The sequence below is a fragment of the Patiria miniata genome, unplaced genomic scaffold, assembly GCF_015706575.1.
Source record: "Patiria miniata isolate m_02_andy unplaced genomic scaffold, ASM1570657v1 HiC_scaffold_20, whole genome shotgun sequence".
Lineage (NCBI taxonomy): Eukaryota > Metazoa > Echinodermata > Asteroidea > Valvatida > Asterinidae > Patiria > Patiria miniata.
Window position 1 is genome coordinate 5,738,755 of NW_024037059.1, and position 18,138 is coordinate 5,756,892.

The following is an 18,138-nucleotide window of genomic DNA, read 5'->3' on the forward strand; positions in this document are numbered from 1 at the left end:
CTTATAAATTTTTTTTGGGGGGGTGTTTAATTATTATGTTTAAGGTAATGAAATTTGGGGCCAGGTGATATCAAAAGAAACTTGGCAACTTCTGTCGCTTGGTTTTTTTTTTATACTCACTCATTTCTATAAGTTATTATACATATTCACTTTTACATAAAAAAAGGATTTAAAAAAAAAAAAAAACCCATCATATATGCCCTTCCCATGTCCACCCTCCCCCTCCTAAAAAATGCATGAAACCGATATGCGGTGATGACGAATTTAGTCTGGTCCATTTTCTAGCCACGTACATTGGTTGTAAGGGACGCCTAGGTACCTACGTGCGGCACGCCGACCCGACGCGCCTTTGAATAATTTGAACAGGCCACGTGAGCACGTGAAAAAATATCTGAATTGGTCGCCATTTTGAAGTCGTTTTACAGCACATTAGCAGATAGAAAATGAAGGAAAAAAGGTATATATTCGTGTTTATTATCTTGTAAACCTGTATTATATATTCATGGGTTAATCATGGATATCTTTCCAATCGTTATAGCATAGGCCTACTTCCGTTTTGACCACAATTACAAAAGTTTGTGTTGATTTTAAATGCAGGCTGAATTTGTTCTACAACAAAATCACGCCACACCCTCACGAACCCAATGTCCCTATTTCGTCATGTAGAATTTCAATTGCATGTATGTATTATGTAACATTTAAGGACATTTTACTTCAATACGTCTTGTCAACTGCATTGATTTAAGATTGGAAGAAAATTTGGAAAGAATATTGCAACCCCACTCCCCAGGACGACAAAGCCGTTGTATACAAAGTCTATGGAGAGTCAGGAAATTTTTGAAGTATTTCCTAACAAAATTGGAAATGTTTCTCAGTCCAAAATTCATGTCTTTATCATCACTTTTGCAATGACTGACCTTCATTGACTTGATAAATGAAGAAAAAAGTGGCGTCAGGTTACAATATTCTTTCTGAAGATTTGATGAAAATTTCATTTGTGGGGCCCTGGGGCAAAGTGCAAGTGACAATACTTCTCAGCCTATTTGAACATCAAATTAAAACTAATTTACTGTCCGGAATCCTCCATAGTATGACAAATTTAAATACCACTGTTTTTGAAGGAGGTTTGAACTTGAGCAGCATTTTCTTTATCAAATTATATCAAATTACAGCAAATTTTAATCCCCAAATTCTATAATTTTGCATCTGAAAACCTACCAGGAATATAAAGTTGTATGCAAGTTGCAACAACAACTGATTTAGATTATTTTAATGACATATGTTTTTTTTTATTTCATTTTGGCAAGAGACGACACTGTACCCTAGTTGGACATCAACTTGCTGATAAATGCACAGCCAGAGTGAGACAAGGCAGAGTTTCTGTCCGAGCTTGGATTGGATATACCAGCCTGGATGGGCTTCCTCGCTGCTGGAGATGTAGACCTGGATCAAGATGTCTGGTGAGACAAGCAGAGTTTCTGTCCGAGCTTGGATTGGATATACTAGCCTGGATGGGCTTCCTCGCTGCTGGAGATGTAGACCTGGATCAAGATGTCTGGTGAGACAAGCAGAGTTTCTGTCCGAGCTTGGATTGGATGCCAGCCTGGATGGGCTTCCCCGCTGCTGGAGATGTAGACCTGGATCAAGATGTCTGGTCGTCTTCAGTCAACTGAACAGGTATGTCCAGCATTAATTTTATTTGAATGCCACTTACTTTATATGATTGAGGATTTTGGTCATCTTAAATTAGGGTAGGGTGTGGGAGGGGAGGGATTCAGAGGAATTATGGAGGGGGGGGGGGAGATTTCAGGTACGTGTAATTGAATTCTTACGGTACATGTAAGTAACCATCATGTTGAGATCCAGTTTGGGTTCATGAGTTTTGAGTTTTTACAAATGAGTCTCGATCCTTGTATATAAAGTCAATTGTAATTGACATTGAAACTACATTTTATGATCACATATTTCCCATTTAATACATTGATTGCATCTCGGTAATCATTATTTTATTAAGCAACCACTTTAATGCACTCAATCAAGTTGCTCTCTGCTCACATCAGTTCCAGAGTGGAGAGACTCAATTGAAGCACAGACCATTTGGTCCGTGATGGAAGTATGCCGTCTGGCTCAATCAAGGAAATAAACATAGGTTCAAAGTTCATGATTTGAAAGACATTTATGAGCTTGTGGAAGAGTGTTTCTACAGGAAGGGTGGGGACTTGTCATATGTCCATCATCATTAGTTACTTAAGATGGGGGTTCAAATGGGGGTGGCAATATTGACCCAATCCCCCAACCTTATGTTCATTCCCAGCTTTATCATTTTAGAAATCCTATAGTGTACCAACCTCAGTACAAAACATGTAGGGTAGAACACCTTAAAATTCCTGGCCGGCTGGTGAAGCCTTCCTTTTTGTTATTCACAAAACAATGTCATAAGCATAAGGGGGGGGGGGTGAGTTCAGCAGATCCTAAGCTTGGGAATCATCTTCCCTACAACTTCACGATCATCCCATAATTCTTTTCTTAAAAATGAACTTCTTAAAAATCTGTCTTTGCCTTACACTGTACATGTCTGCATAGAAATTCCTCTTTCTTCACTATAAGTTCAACAGTATTTTGTCTACCACACTCCAAAGAACCATGTAGATCTCTTTATTCTCACAATCCTCTTTTCCCATTTTGGTTGTTTCTTGTTTCTGTGCGCCATATTGGCAGCACATTTGTCCACGTCACCCTTCACTATAGTGATTAGGGATTTTCTCAAGTTTACAATGAAAAACTGGTACATTTCTGGCACTTCTGTACCCAATACTGTTCGAGTGAAGACTGGTCTGCGAGTGCGTATTCGTTACTGGTTTTGCGCATGCGCAGTTACATCCCATGGAATTCCTTATTCGCCAGAGGGCAGTATAGAACTCTTTATTCTCTCAGTCCTCTTTTTGTTTTAGTTGTTACTTTCAATAACTTCCTGAATGTTCTTCGTTGGAATATTGAGAATGTATGACAATTGAATTTGAGTCTCATTACAGTAGAGAAATTTACCAGATCACTCATCAGTATCAGTCTTAAATGTGTTGGCTACATACATGTAGATGTTTTCCGTCATTTTTAATAGTCTCATGCCTAGAACTTGGAACCAGCCTAAACACAAGTGAGGTGTAAATCTGTGAATGATCCGTCAACAAAAGTCTCATCGACTTTTCTCTGTTTTAGCAACAATTACTGTACCTTTCTGTTCTAAACTTTAAAGTCCTCACCTTTTTGCCTTTTTGCCTTTTTGCCTTTTATTCTTTATTGCTTGTTACAATGCTGAAAAGTTTTTCTTTACATTAAAAAGTCACATTCAGTCCCTCTCTTCCTCAGTGGAAAAGAAAGATATACTCTTTTATTTCACAGCCATGGTAAAATTCTCGCTAAACCTTTTGCTAGGCACTTGACACATATTTGTTGTCTGTCATTCTCTGAAAAGAAACTTCTAAAATCCAGTCTTCTCTTAGATCTGGAACCAAAGTTTCCTACACATTTCTATGCCATATAGCATTGCTTAATTTACCAGAGAATTTAATGCTTTCCACTTGTACAGTAAAAACAGAACTTTTTCTATTTAGTGACTCTGAATTTAAATGCCCCAAATGTTAGTTAGGATGACAGAACCACATTCACATATGATAATTCTCCTTTTAGTTGTCTCCAAGAATCTGCAAACACATCTTGAATTTTATTTATCTTCATCCATCGTTTCTTGAGTGGAACACTCTATCAATATTGTTCCATACCTTGAGATATTACTTACTCTGAATCGAAAAAAAAATCCACTGTAACTTCACCTTCCATCTCTTTCAATTTCCATAAAGTCCTCTACTTATTGAGAGTTACATTTTGATTTTCATGATGTTACTGTGGTAAGAAATCTCTTGATGATTTTCACAGACATTTGAAATTATGTATTAAGGTCTAGCTTAGAACATCATTATTTCACATGCACACAGAAATAAATTTGTAGGCTTCCAAACTGAATTCTCATCATAATATCTGTTTGCATCCCAGATCATAAACTCTGTAAACCTTGCTTTTCAGCTTGCACTGTACATGTATGCCTTCTGTCACCTTTTAGAAACATTCAGAAACTATTCTTCCTTCTTTAATTGAACAATTCTGTCGATGCTCAGAATTATGCTCAAAGTTGAACAGTCTCTTGATCTCTTTAATCTTCTTAAATATTACTCCATCTTTTGAACTCATAACCAGCTTACATTTCATACCAGAACTTTCTAGTGACTCTTAAGGTTTCTGTGTATCTTTTTATCAACACTGAGAATTGTAGTATGACATTTTCTTTTATCTCAGCATCACTCAACATTCCAAAAACGCCTTTAATTGTTGCACCTATCAATGACCATCAAAAAACTTGCAACCGGTCAAAGAAGAACCGAAATATATATTTTTCAACTGAAACGTTGAAAATTTCCTCCAAATATCAATCAATTCCTAAATTCCACCAAGGATTTACATTCCTACAGAAAAAGATTTGTTACTTCTGGTTCTGAGAGCCTTTTTCATAACTATTGTCCAAATCTTTGCAACTCCTTATATTTTCTTTTCCAAATCTTGCATTGTAAATTCCTTTGACAAGACTCCTTAATAATGTTCTATGTTTCATTGAGAGTCTCTGTAATGTGTAGGTCAAGAAAATGACACATACAAAATAGATTTGACAGAACCATTTTCTCTAACAATTTTCCAAAGATTTATCAACCATCAAAACATATCTCCAATTACATTCGTTTTGTTCTTTCATTTTCAAATCACTCTAAAGTTTGAAAGATTATGAATTCCCTCTTTGCTTTCAGTCCTTCATATTGTTATAAGGCCAAAAAAAAAGAAGTCAGTCTCTGGTCAGCGCACGCGTCGATTTTAATCATGCGCGTCAATTTTTTTTTTCCCAAAATGTTCCGCGGTAGCTCCAACAGCGCCCTCTATTGCCGCACCTCCTCAATTTTTTTTTCAAAGAGCACCAAGGAATGGGAAATTGCACCAAGGCAAATGATCGAGAGCACCAAGGCAAATTATGGAGGACACCAAAGTACATGAGGACACCAAATAGCAAAATAGTACCCCACCTTGTCTGTACAATCCAAGCTTGAAGAAAAAGAAAAAAAAGCCGCGTCCCCGCGTCAATTCCGGAACTTTGGTCTGACCAGAGACCGAATATTTTTTTTTTTTTGCCTAACATATTTCTACTTGCATAATCCTTTTTGCAACATCCATTTTCCCGTCATGCTCAGACAATTATAGCCTGCAATAAAAAAAAATGATTTTTTTTTTTGTTATTGAAGGGATGTCCTTTTCATTCCTTTTAAATTAAAAAGAAAATCATGACTTCTTCTTGTTGCAATGCATACGCAGATAACTGTGATACAAACAAAATAAAATTGTTTCAATTTTCTAATTATTTGAGCAAATGGACTGTATAAATGTAGGCCTACTCTCTAAATTCCGAAGAGCAAAACAGTGGATTAGACAAGTTGGAGTGGAAATCTCTCTTATTTAGATTGAAAATACTTTGAAAAAGAATAACTTGAGTAAAAACTTGGACTGAATTTCACTGGAGATGGAGTGGATTTTCACTTGTTGGAAACAATTAAGAGTTCACATTTGCATCTGTTTAGAATGCAGGGGTGTGAAATCTCAGCTTTAAAGCTGATTTCAGCTTTTTGTGTGTTGGATTTCAGCTTTTTTTCAGCTTTTTCCCTCACTTGCTGTGTACAAAAGTATAGGAGATTTCCAAAGTTCAGCTTTTTTACACCTTTTCCAGCTGTTTTCAGCTGTTTTCAGCTATTTTTATCAGTGGTCACTCACACCCCTGAGAATGATTAACTATGGATATTTGCAGACCATATCTTGTCACATGTAGAGTTTTATTTCACTAAATAAGTTGAGTTCAGTTGCAATGTCAGGAGACATGTTTTTTTTTCTTGGGGGGGGGGGGGTTGTGAATGCTAGTTTTAGAAGGGATGGTTACACATGAAGAGTTTGTTTCCAAAATGCAATATATCCAATTTTTTTTAAAAAGTGAAAAACAGTTACGAAAGAACAAAAACAGTGTAGCGGTTGGTTTTAAAACACCTTTTTTTGCTTTATTGCATTCTTAAATTGAGTTTACTTTATAACAGCTGTCAAAACTGACTTTGGGCAATTCAGGATTCCGGAGGGTGGGATTCTAAAAGGTACATTGTAACAAAAAGGCATGTATCATGTTTTGGAAACAAATTCTTCATGTAGGTGTTTAAAAACAAACTCGGCAATGTCCAGTTAATCCAAAACCTGGCTTTGCTTGAATTTCTGAATTTCTTTTTGATCTCATTTACACGGGACTTTGCGCCCCTGTTTCATAAAAGGATAGAATTCGCAATGCAGTGGGTTTTTTTTTAAAGGATGATTTCAAGAAGATTTCTTGAGGGTTAATTTAATCAATTTTATGAAGCCCTAATTTTATGAATTTTATCAAGAAAAATGCTCTATTCATAAACAAGAAGAAGGAAAATGAAACAAAGAGTACAGAGAACACTGGTCATTAGAGAAAATGGCTTCTTTTTCCAAACTGAACTTAAACTTTAGGGAAAATAGTTTGGAATATTTAAATTCTCTAAATTCAGATGTATTACTTATTTTCTGTTAACAATGTTACATGAGGATAAAAAAAAAACCAGGTTTTTAGATACCAAAGTTTTGATTTAACACATTTCTGAACTGATTACAGTAAATTTGCTGTTTATGAATGAAACATCTGCAAACTATAAATCTCTCAGAGGGCCTCATCAATAGATCCGACATCAATTATAATGACAGCACACTTTAACATGTATGCTTTCTTATGGGAGCTTGGTGGATCTTGTACTCCCACCTGGCTCCCATAGGAAAGTAGCCTTTAGTCAAGTCCCAGGCGCCTATACCTGGACCATCTGGACCAGTATTAATGCACCCCGGATGCTGGCAAAAAAGACTAGCACAAGCGGCGAAGCCGCGAGGGCCTTTACTATCTCGTGGAACTAATCACTTATTTAATTATTTACGTAATTTAAATCAAGCAATATAAACCAATCATCTAATGGTGGTTTGCGGTTACCAGCAACAGCACGCGCCATGGCGCGGGTGCTGTCTGGCGCCAGGCGACGGCTGATTTACGTTAGTAATTCTGCATTTTCATTGGTCAATTCACAATGGATAATGCATTATGCATGTCTACCACATCGGTAGACAGATGTAAAGAAAAACACAAGTGTTCTCCACGGGATGGTAAAGGCCCTCGCAGCTTCGCCGCTCATGCTAGTCTTTTTACGTGTCTGAGCATCCGGGGTGCGTCACGTGTCCGGGTAAGCGCTTGGGACTTGACTAAAGGCTAATAGGAAAGCAGACATGTAAACAAAGTGTGATGTCATTAGGTCCTATCCTTTAAGAAAACATTTATATATTTTGGTAAATAAGATGTAAATTTGAATGTTTGGTTTTGCCCTCAACCGACATGCTTTTTTTTTGGATACCTTATTGCTATGTCAAATTTGATACATTCAGAACCCCACAAACTTTATGGTTTGGCAATTTGACATTTCCTCTGTAAGCTGGAGGTCATGGGTCCAAGTCCAACCCAAAATGCTAGTGGTTTTCTTTTTCTCATAAGTTATTGGAAAGCACTCAGCAAACGGTGCTTCAAATCACATCATTAAATTATGGGCAAAACCATATATTACAATTATAAAAGGGTTTTTTTGGGGGGTGGGGGGAGGGTATTTCAAGCATCAAAATCATATTTCACCTTAAATCGTATACTCTCTAATTTCCAAAGAGTGAAAATTTGGACTAGAATGAAAAGAGTTAATCACTACAATTTTAGATTACTTTGCAAAAAATGTATAAGTCTATAGTCGAAACTCAAAAACTTGATCTTTTCGATTGAATGAATTAAACTCATCTTGTCCTGAGCTTTAGTCCGATGAATTGTATTAATTTTTTCAATTGATTAATTAAAGTGAACTTTCACTGTTTGGAAATAAGAGAGAATATTAGCGGGAAAAAAGACAATTTGGGAATTAATTTAACTGCTTACTTTGAATTCAACAAGATCCCAGGAAACCATATCTTCTGTGTAGTTGATTTCCTCATGAGACTGTAATGTGACAATCATTTAATCACATTTGTATATTAAAAAAAAATGATAAAGGATGCCGGTGTCAACAAAATGAGACAATTCATCAGAATAATGGCATGCCAGATGAAGGGTGCTAATCACGATAGCCCATGAACTTTGATGGCAGTTTGTCACAACACCTAATTCACTGGACACATCCAGTGACATAGGAGTTTCTTGCACGCCTGCTTCATCCTCGTTAATGCCAAGAAGTAGAAGGAAAGATTGGAGACAATTGGCACTGTTATCTACCTGCAGAAAATGGAGACCTGTGAGATCTCTCCACCCAGTAGCAAATGGAGACCTGTGACAGTTCATCACAATGACATCTCTCCACCCAGTAGCAAATGGAGACCTGTGACAGTTCATCACAGTGACGTCTCTCCACTCAGTAGCAAATGGAGACCTGTGACAGTTCATCACAATGACGTCTCTCCACCCAGTAGCAAATGGAGACCTGTGACAGTTCATCACAATGACGTCTCTCCACCCAGTAGCAAGTGGAGACCTGTGACAGTTCATCACAGTGACGTCTCTCCACCCAGTAGCAAATGGAGACCTGTGACAGTTCATCACAATGACGTCTCTCCACCCAGTAGCAAATGGAGACCTGTGACAGTTCATCACAATGACATCTCTCCACCCAGTAGCAAATGGAGACCTGTGACAGTTCATCACAGTGACGTCTCTCCACCCAGTAGCAAATGGAGACCTGTGACAGTTCATCACAATGACATCTCTCCACCCAGTAGCAAATGGAGACCTGTGACAGTTCATCACAATGACATCTCTCCACCCAGTAGCAAATGGAGACCTGTGACACTTCATCACAATGACGTCTCTCCACCCAGTAGCAAATGGAGACCTGTGACAGTTCATCACAATGACGTCTCTCCACCCAGTAGCAAATGGAGACCTGTGACAGTTCATCACAATGACGTCTCTCCACCCAGTAGCAAATGGAGACCTGTGACAGTTCATCACAATGACGTCTCTCCACCCAGTAGCAAATGGAGACCTGTGACAGTTCATCACAATGACGTCCCTCCACCCAGTAGCAAATGGAGACCTGTGACAGTTCATCACGATGACATCTCTCCACCCAGTAGCAAATGGAGACCTGTGACAGTTCATCACAATGACATCTCTCCACGAAGTAGCAAATGCAGACCTGTGACAGTTCATCACAATGACGTCTCTCCACCCAGTAGCAAATGGAGACTTTTTGGAGAGAGAACATTAACAGCTTATCATTTTCTCTCCACCCATAAATAACACCGGCATGCCTTGTTTCCCCCTCTACCCCCAATATCAATTGGGCGTGTGAGCTCAATTAAGGTGTCAGTCTGTTCAATTGGCTTCCAAAATTTGGCACTCATGAGGAAAATCACTTGGGAAGATATGGTTTCTTGAATGAAATAAAACATATTATATTAGTTTTTAATATTTTTGGTAGGTTTTATATTGTGGTTTATGCAGTTGTTTGGTTTTGGTAAAACTGAATTTATCTATGTGTACCGGTATTAGTTTATTTTTTTTTTCCTTAAAAATCTTGCGACATGTAGGTGCCAAACTTTTGGCTTATTAATTAACTTTAACTTAGAAATATGTTCATGTCAATTTTGTCAGCAGCAGTTTTGATCATATTTTTATTGATCACTTGCAACTGAGAATGCTCTGTCTCCTTGGAATAGCCTCACATCAGGGTGTCAGCTCATTGAGCTGGCGGAGGTAGAGCCCCCAGGTCTGACAATGTTCAATTTTTGTTTTAAATTCCATTCGATGTTTGTGAAACATCATTTTTAATTTTGCCATTTTCAGTATGTACAAAAAAATCTATTGAAAAAATGTAATGAAGTAAAAAAAGATATTTCTCCAGATAATATTTTGTCTGGTTTAACTGTTCAGTTTACCTGTAAATGTGTTTTTTTTATTTCAAAGTTTGTAAAATTGCCAGAAGTTGGGAATCCTTTTCTCCTTGGAATAGCCTCACATCAGGGTGTCAGCTCTATCACAGAGCTGGCGGAGTTAGGGAATCCTATTTTAATAATTTGATTGAATTTGTTGATCAATTCTAATGAGGATATTTGTGTTTTTGCATGACGATGTTTAACCGAAGTGCTAAGTTGCTTAGCTCAGTTGTATAAAGTCTTCATTAGCTTTCATTAGTCTTCATTACCTTTTGAAAATGTCAATACTTAGTCAACGAACCACACAGCTGTGTTACGGAAGAATTCAAAATTAAACAGGCAGTAACTTGAGGTATACCTGGAGGTCTTGCAGGATTCCTTGGGGTTCAACCTCTAGATACCGCTTGTTTAATTTTGCATTCTTCCCTTAGATTTATGGCGATTCCAGTCCCACATTGATTTGCTTATCCTGAGAAAAAATTACCAAAACAAATAATGTATTAAATTCCAAGCCTTGTGTTTTGGGAATGAATTTCTGTTTGTGTTCGCTAAATAATTTGTCATCTTATGTGTAAAGCCAATTAGTTTGACTGGAATAGTCAAGTGTACAGAGATGTTGTTAGTGTGATGTGGTGTGGGGTGAATTTGTGGGCTTTTTTAGGGGGGAGGGGTGGTTGTTGGCATTTAACAGGGTTTCTAGTGTTTTTTTCAATGGGGGATGCTGATTATGCTTGGGAATAAACAGATAAAACTAATCATTATCACACTTTCCAAGCATCTCTGTCGACGATGTTTTACATGTATCTTGGTAAAAATATAATAATTTTCGAAGGAAATAATTTTCCTCAGTAACAATATATGGTCTGTTAGAGTATGTGTTAGGATGTTCATTCCAAGTGCATCATCATTGTCAATGAGCATAATTACCAGAATTGTGTTTCTCCATGCAGACGAAGAACTTGTGATTTATCAACTGCGATTTCGATGCTTGCAATCTCTTTAATTTGTTGCATTATAAAATGTCACTTATCGTGTGTCATTGTGTGTACATTGCAACACACAGAAGATAACTCTGTGCCCTTTTAATGATTGCTTACAGCAAAGCGGAGTGTGTTATCATTCAACTCACACTGTTTGTGATCCATGACAAAAAATTACAAATCCAACAACATACATACATACAACATGTACAATCACGCTACTAATACATAGTATGTTTACTTCTCAGGGAATTAAATCTCTCGGCAATGCAATGAGAGAGTCATGGTGGAGTCACTTGCAGTTTTCTTCTACTAACAAGTCTGGTCACCTTGAGGGCAGCACAGGTTGTCTTGCTCAACTTGACATCAAGAATCCAAAGTCCTTGTCTTATAGGCCTACTGGTTCTCTCTTTAGACGTGTATTTGTCTCTTCCCCTTCCAAGTAAGCTCATTTTCTGAAAAGACATATCCAAGTCTTTCTATATCCCCCTCTTCACTAAGACAGCAGAATAAGACCTCTAATAACTTTTGTCTCTATGACATACTCACATGCAAAGCTCAAATAATCTTTGGCCTTTTAATATGGTCTAATCCATGTCTACACTGTATTCAGAAGTCTCCTATTTTATTAAAATTGTCTTCATAAATTCATGAAAGAATTCAAGAATAAAGCCAAGAGGAAATGTCACATTGACTCATTTCTTGGTCCGTGAATTAGACAGGATATCATTGGGTGTTAAAGTGATTTACATAAGGCCTCATCAGCTCTGCCAACCTATTCTTTTAGATGCTGCGTTGTGATTCTCATAACCTGATTCTTTATAGTCTCCAAAACCAAATCTAGGACGAGCCCCTTAACTAATAATAATTGACAATCAATGCTGTTCCTACTGTATTGTTTACCATTTACACCAAGTGCACAAAATGGCGAAGTGATTTGAGTTTCAAGGTGCTAAGGGGTTGCTCCATGACTACTCATTTGCCCAACTGGATTGAAGCATTGATGTGAATTATTCACAGAGTTTAAACAAGAGATTTATACACATAATGTTTTGGGGGTTACTTTAGGTCAGATCAAGGGAAAAAAACTTATTAGAATCCATCTTTATAGAAATTGGTATTTTAAATGTAGAATTTCAAACGTTAATTAATTCATTGAAATTAACACATGGTACAATGGTTAAGAGTTCATTTTGAGTTAAATGTGGCAAATTTTAATATCCTTTGACCCACATAAATTCATGCATCATCTACTTTTAATATTCAGCTCTAGTTTTGAATTTAATAACTTTGAAAAGACATTTAATAGAGGAAATGGGGCCAATGATTTTCCGCGATCACGGAAAACGGACGGAATTCGCGGAATCTGCTCCTCGAAACGAATTTGAATCTGAACAAAATAACTTCTGCAATTTCATTGATAAAAAAAACACAATTTCATAAAATGTATCAAATACAAAAGGAATTGTTGATGATTGATTGAACAGACGAGCCATATAACAAATGAGCGATGTTTATATCACGATGTTGGTGGGGCAAAAACGTTCAAGATCAGAGCAATAAATGTTATGAGATCATTACCGTAGTACGCGTGGTCATGGGAGTGACAGTCCCGACGCAGGCCGTAGCTGTCGGCCAGCGCACGGGTGAAAATCATCACACTCACGGCATGCTCTTGCGGGTCTCTTTTGCTCCATCGGCAGGTTTACTTTTCTCTGTGCAATCAATCAACCATTCATATAACATCTAACTTTGGCTCTATTGAAATGCATGTCGTGCTTAGGTCCAAAAATCTACCGTAAACTATCCTATTTTTGTCGCTAACGTTAGTCCGAAAACAAAATGGCGGACAGGAATTTCGTTTCAGCCAGCTGATGTGTGTGACGTCATGGGATTGGCCTGTACAGCTATTGCATGTTTCTCACGTGTGTGGCAGTGGCAGTGCAGTATACGACTTGACTGTGGCGAAGTTAAATACTACGTCTGTACATTGATCGGCCGTTGATAAAATAGCAATCTTTTTGGGGGCAATTTTCCCGCGCTCCAACCAAACGACTATTTCATTATCGTCTTGGAATTATTTTCTGTGTACATGGTATAGGCCTAATGTACATAAAATGCCAATTTTTGTATTGAATAAATGTGAAACGGAATTTTTCAGCCTGAAACGGAATTTAGGATTTTTGCAAACGGAATTTGCACTTTTCTGAAACGGAAAATCATTGGCCCTAAGGAAAGTGTGGCTAGAAGTTTTTATATTCCTTCCTGTCAACTAAAACTGCATTAATTTGTGAAAGTACATGTACATGTAGGTATGCAACCACTCTGGCTTTGTAATGTTGCATTGATGGTGGTGCTGGGGTTTTTTTTTTGGGGGGGGGGGAGGGGAGGGGAGATGGGGGGTGGGGGATGGGAGAAGGGGGATGGGGATGGGGGTGTTAGATATTATTAGGCACAATGGCTGCCCAATCTTGATCATGTACTCTGCCATTTTATTGAACAGTTAATTTCAAAACTCATCCAAATTTCTTTCTTTCTTTTGTCTGCATGTTGACGATGAACTGCAGCTGTTGGGCATCCTGGGCAGACACCATGGCAACTGCTACTGATGACAGCTCTCTCCCTGATGATGTCTGGATCTGATGCCAACCTGTGGGACTTGCAGCATCAAGATATGGATGGAATCCTTCAGCTCAGGTAAATATCAGCATCCAGACTCAAACCTATCTGAAACAAATTATTTAAAACCCGCCAAGCACACAGTTATGCCCTTATTGAAAGCCAAATGTGTGGGTAGATGTCTCCATATTCAATCCTTCCTATTGATGAAAACTGGATTAATTTGTGAATTATACATGTATCTTTGGGTATGCAGCCACATGATTCGTAGCGTTGTATTTTATGGCAATGCTTGGGTTTTTTTGGGGGGGGGGGAGTGGGGAGGTGATATTGTTTAAGCCAGAGTCCATCATTTGAAGCTATCCAAAAAGTAACTGGCGTAATTATTGTTGAAAACATACTTGATTGAAAGATAGTAAGGGAACTAAACTCCATGTGAAATTATTCTTTCTGGCAAGCTTTCATTTTGAAGAAATCAACGAAAGAAGGCCTTTCCAATGGTGTGTCTTAAGAAGCACCGTAGGAAATTCAAATTAGTAGTTTGTTTTATTTGGCGAAGCGCGCGCAAGCATTGGCACGACACACACGTGCGCGCGGTTGCTATAATTCGTCGGATCAGTGCGCGACATTGCGTAGCTGCAATCGGCTTGATTTGAAATCGAGATCCTAGAATGTTGTTTTTCTCGAAAAAATGCAGCTGAAGCTAAGCTGAAACTTCATCAGATTGGTTGTTCAGCATCCTTCTTCAGATATTGAGCACTTTTGTTGCTCCAAACAAACAAAATGCACAAATTACAAATGATGGACTATACCTTTAAGCACAATGGCCGCCCACTCTTTATCATGTACTCTGCCGTTTCATTGAACAATTGTAATTTCAAAACTTATCCAGTTTTTGTTTTCTGTCTGTCTATCTTATGTCTGCATGTTGACAGCTCTCTCCCTGATGATGCCTGGGTCTCATGCCAACTTGTTGGAATTGCAGCATCAAGACATGGATGGAATCCTTCAGCTCAGGTAAATAACGGTAAATAGTTTGTGAATTGAACATGAACATGCGGGGATGCAACCACCCTGGCTTTGTAATGTTGCATTTATGGCGGTGCTGGGTTTTTATTACGGGTTGGGGGGTTGGGAATTGATTCTTTATCATGTACTCTGCCATTTCATTGAATAATTGTAATTTTAAAACTTATCCAGTTTTTGTTTTCTTTCTATCTTTTGTCTGCATGTTGACAGCTCTCTCCCTCATGATGTCTGGATCTGATGCCAACCTGTGGGACCCGTGGAATCCTTCAGCTCAGGTAAATATCAGCATCCAGACTGCAGACTCCAACCTGTCTTATAAAACAGAGTGTTAGAAACCGGCCAAGCACACGGTTATTCCCTTATTTAAAGTCAAATGTTTGGCTAGATGTTTCCATATAAAACTGAATTAATTTGTAAATTTTACATGCATACATACATGTAAGTATGCCACCACTCTGACTTTGTAATGTTGCATTTATGGAGGTACTTAGGTTTTTATTGGGGGGGGGGGTTGGGAGGTGATATTATTAGGCGCAATGGCCGCCCACTCTTTATCATGTACACTGCCGTTTCATTGAAAAATTGTAATTTCAAAACTCATCCAATTTTGGTTTTCTTTCTGTTTTTCTTTTGTCTGCATGTTGATGATGAACTGCAGCCGTTGGGCATCCTGGGCAGACACCATGGCAACTGCTACTGATGACAGCTCTCTCCCTGATGATGTCTGGATCTGATGCCAACCTGTGGGACTTGCAGCATCAAGACATGGATGGAATCATCTTAAGACTAAGGGCAAATCCATGGCAATAGGACACATAGATGGTTAATTACTACATGATTAATTTGTGTACGTTTGAAACACTGAAGTCAATGATTCGTGAGTGTTCAAACGGACTGATTCAATGACAGAAGCCTTGCTCAAAGTAAAAACAGGACTGGTATCAAATATCCTGTGAAATTACATGCTGTAATTTGTTTACATTTGCAAAGTGTCAATAACTTATTCTTAGTTTAATTAACAGCCATCCGTTCAAAATCGTTTGTTGTAATGAATAAATAAACAATTCAGTTCCAGCGATTTCAACTTAAAATCTACTCAATAGAAACAGACTTTATTGACAGTCTTGCCATGGATTTGCTCTACTTTAAACCAGGCACATATAACCGAAGACCCCCCCCCCCCAAAAAAGCTTGCAATTTAAACTTGCACATTAAGTTGTTGGGAATATTTTAAGTAACAAAACCATTTGTTGGTGCCTAATTTAAAAAAAACAAGCTATTGTAGTGCATTTACTATCCAAAAATCACCCTCCCCCAAGAACAAGGAAGACTCTTTTGCGCAGCGTATTGACCAAAACCTACATGCATTTACAGATATGTGCCTGGTTTCTATATAGTTTTTGAGTTGTTGAAAATGTATTTATAAGTATGTCTATACCACAGAGCTATTTTGCATTACGAGAGCGTTTACTCGGTACAAAGTGAAGCCTGCTGGGCACATCCATCAAACCTTAGAAAACTGGAAAGTTTGTACTGCTTTTAAACGGCTATTTGCATTTGCATTCTATACATCTGCATTATCCAAGACTACATGCCAAAACCGAAATGCACTATCAGTAAATGATTATTAAATTTTGCTCTGCGCAAACGACGCAAAGGCGTGTGCACATCAGCAGCTAATGATTCTTGCCTTGACGTTTTGTAACCGTCATGACACGCCTAAGTTCTTTGCGTATGTCGTACATGTGCGTTGCATTTAGAGTACACTTTCAAATTCACTCCGTCACATTTCTTTGTTCTACAAACTACAAATGTCTGCGCGCAGGACGGCTAGATAGAATCTGCATCAGAATGAGGAGTTAGCGCTCAAGTACTTTAATATAGCTCTGTGGTCTACACTAGCACATCATATGCACAAAATTATGGCCATATTAAAAAAGTGTTTTTCTGAATAGTTTTTGAGAGGATCTATATTCTGAAAAAAAAGTTCTGCCAATCGTAACTAGGTGTGATTAGGAAAGAAAACTTGTGTGTGGTTGCCAAACGGTCGGAGAACAGAATTTAAAATATAGTATTTATTATCGACTGCATGCAAACATAGTCATTACATTACATTTGTATTTGCTGACGTGAACAAAGTTTTTCGCGTGACATTTTATTTTACCTTATAAGGATGCCATTACTTCGGCCCATGAAAACTGCTTCATTAATGGTGCGTATCTGCCTAAAACTACTACAATTTTCACATATCGGCCATAATTTTATTTATATGATGTGCTAATGTAGTCCTTTCTATCTGACCTGAATAAAAAGTTTTGTTGCTTTGTTAGTGCCTTTCTTTATTTGTCTGTTGTCTACTCCAAGATATTGCAGCTCTAAGAAATGAACAAAAAGTAATCAAATCTGTCCAGTTATCCAGTAATGCCCCTCTAACTTTCATCTTAAAAAAAACAAACCCAAAACCCAACAACTTTGGCAATATAATACTTTTATGTCATGCTGATATGCAAAATGCTGCTTTGTTGGAGTAGGTAACAGACTTGGTAGTTCTTTTAGGAGATGGTTCAATCATTAATGGCCGTTTGAGGAATGGAGCTATGTTAAATCACTAGAGATAATTCTGTACGCAAAGCAGTATGTTTGCGCGTTTTGCAACTCTTGCATTTCTGTTCAAAACAAATGCGCATATGAAAATAAGCATTTTATTTCACTGCGCAAACACATCCACTTGCGATTTTAGCACTTGTGATAAAACCATGCCTAAGCAGCAGCACTTTTTGCGAAAACCTGCCAAAACATTATTCTATTTACATGCGCAAATGACTTGGTACTCTAGTTATTTAATATAGCTCTAATTTTCAAAATATTGAACTGATAGAGGGCGCTTTTCCCAAGTTAATGTCTTTAAATTGTTAATGTTTGAATATTGAGGGCGCTGTTTTGTAAAATACCAGAAACTAATAAAGTGCTAAAAACTAGTTGTTTCTTGAACTTGTATTTATTTTTATCTTTGGTGGTATATATACACAAGTAAAATTTTTAATTTTTTTTTTATTTGACCTTTGACCTAACCCTTACACTTTGACCTGACCTTTGACCTGACCCTTCAACTTTGACATAACCTTTGACCTGACCTTTCAACTTTGACCTGACCTTTGAACTTTGACCTTTCACCCGGCCAAAAAAAAAGCCCAGCCACACACAGGCCCCCCCGGTGCGCACACGCATGTCCCCGCCCACAGACACCAACAAGCAGCAGTCACCCAACTACCCACACCAACTTGTGACCAACTATTGATGAGTATACACAGCGCCCTCTAGATCTTGCAAGTTGTGCAATCATGGATAACCCAAGTAGAAAACAACATAATAAGGATCCTATTAAACTCTGACAATTGGTTCAATTTTCTAC

At 37.9% G+C, this 18,138-nt stretch overlaps 1 long non-coding RNA gene across 3 annotated transcripts; it reads left to right on the forward strand.

Moving 5' to 3' along the window:
- Positions 1–274: 274 nt before the first annotated feature.
- On the forward strand, positions 275–17,723 carry LOC119728612. Of its 3 annotated transcripts, none has more exons than XR_005271084.1 (6): positions 275–457; positions 1,308–1,677; positions 13,646–13,775; positions 14,633–14,714; positions 14,937–15,001; positions 15,385–17,723. It is a non-coding gene; the product is annotated as an uncharacterized LOC119728612 (long non-coding RNA). The 3 variants fall into 3 exon arrangements; XR_005271085.1 differs by having other exon boundaries at positions 277–457; positions 14,683–14,714; XR_005271086.1 differs by lacking the exon at positions 14,633–14,714 and having other exon boundaries at positions 279–457.
- Positions 17,724–18,138: the final 415 nt, after the last annotated feature.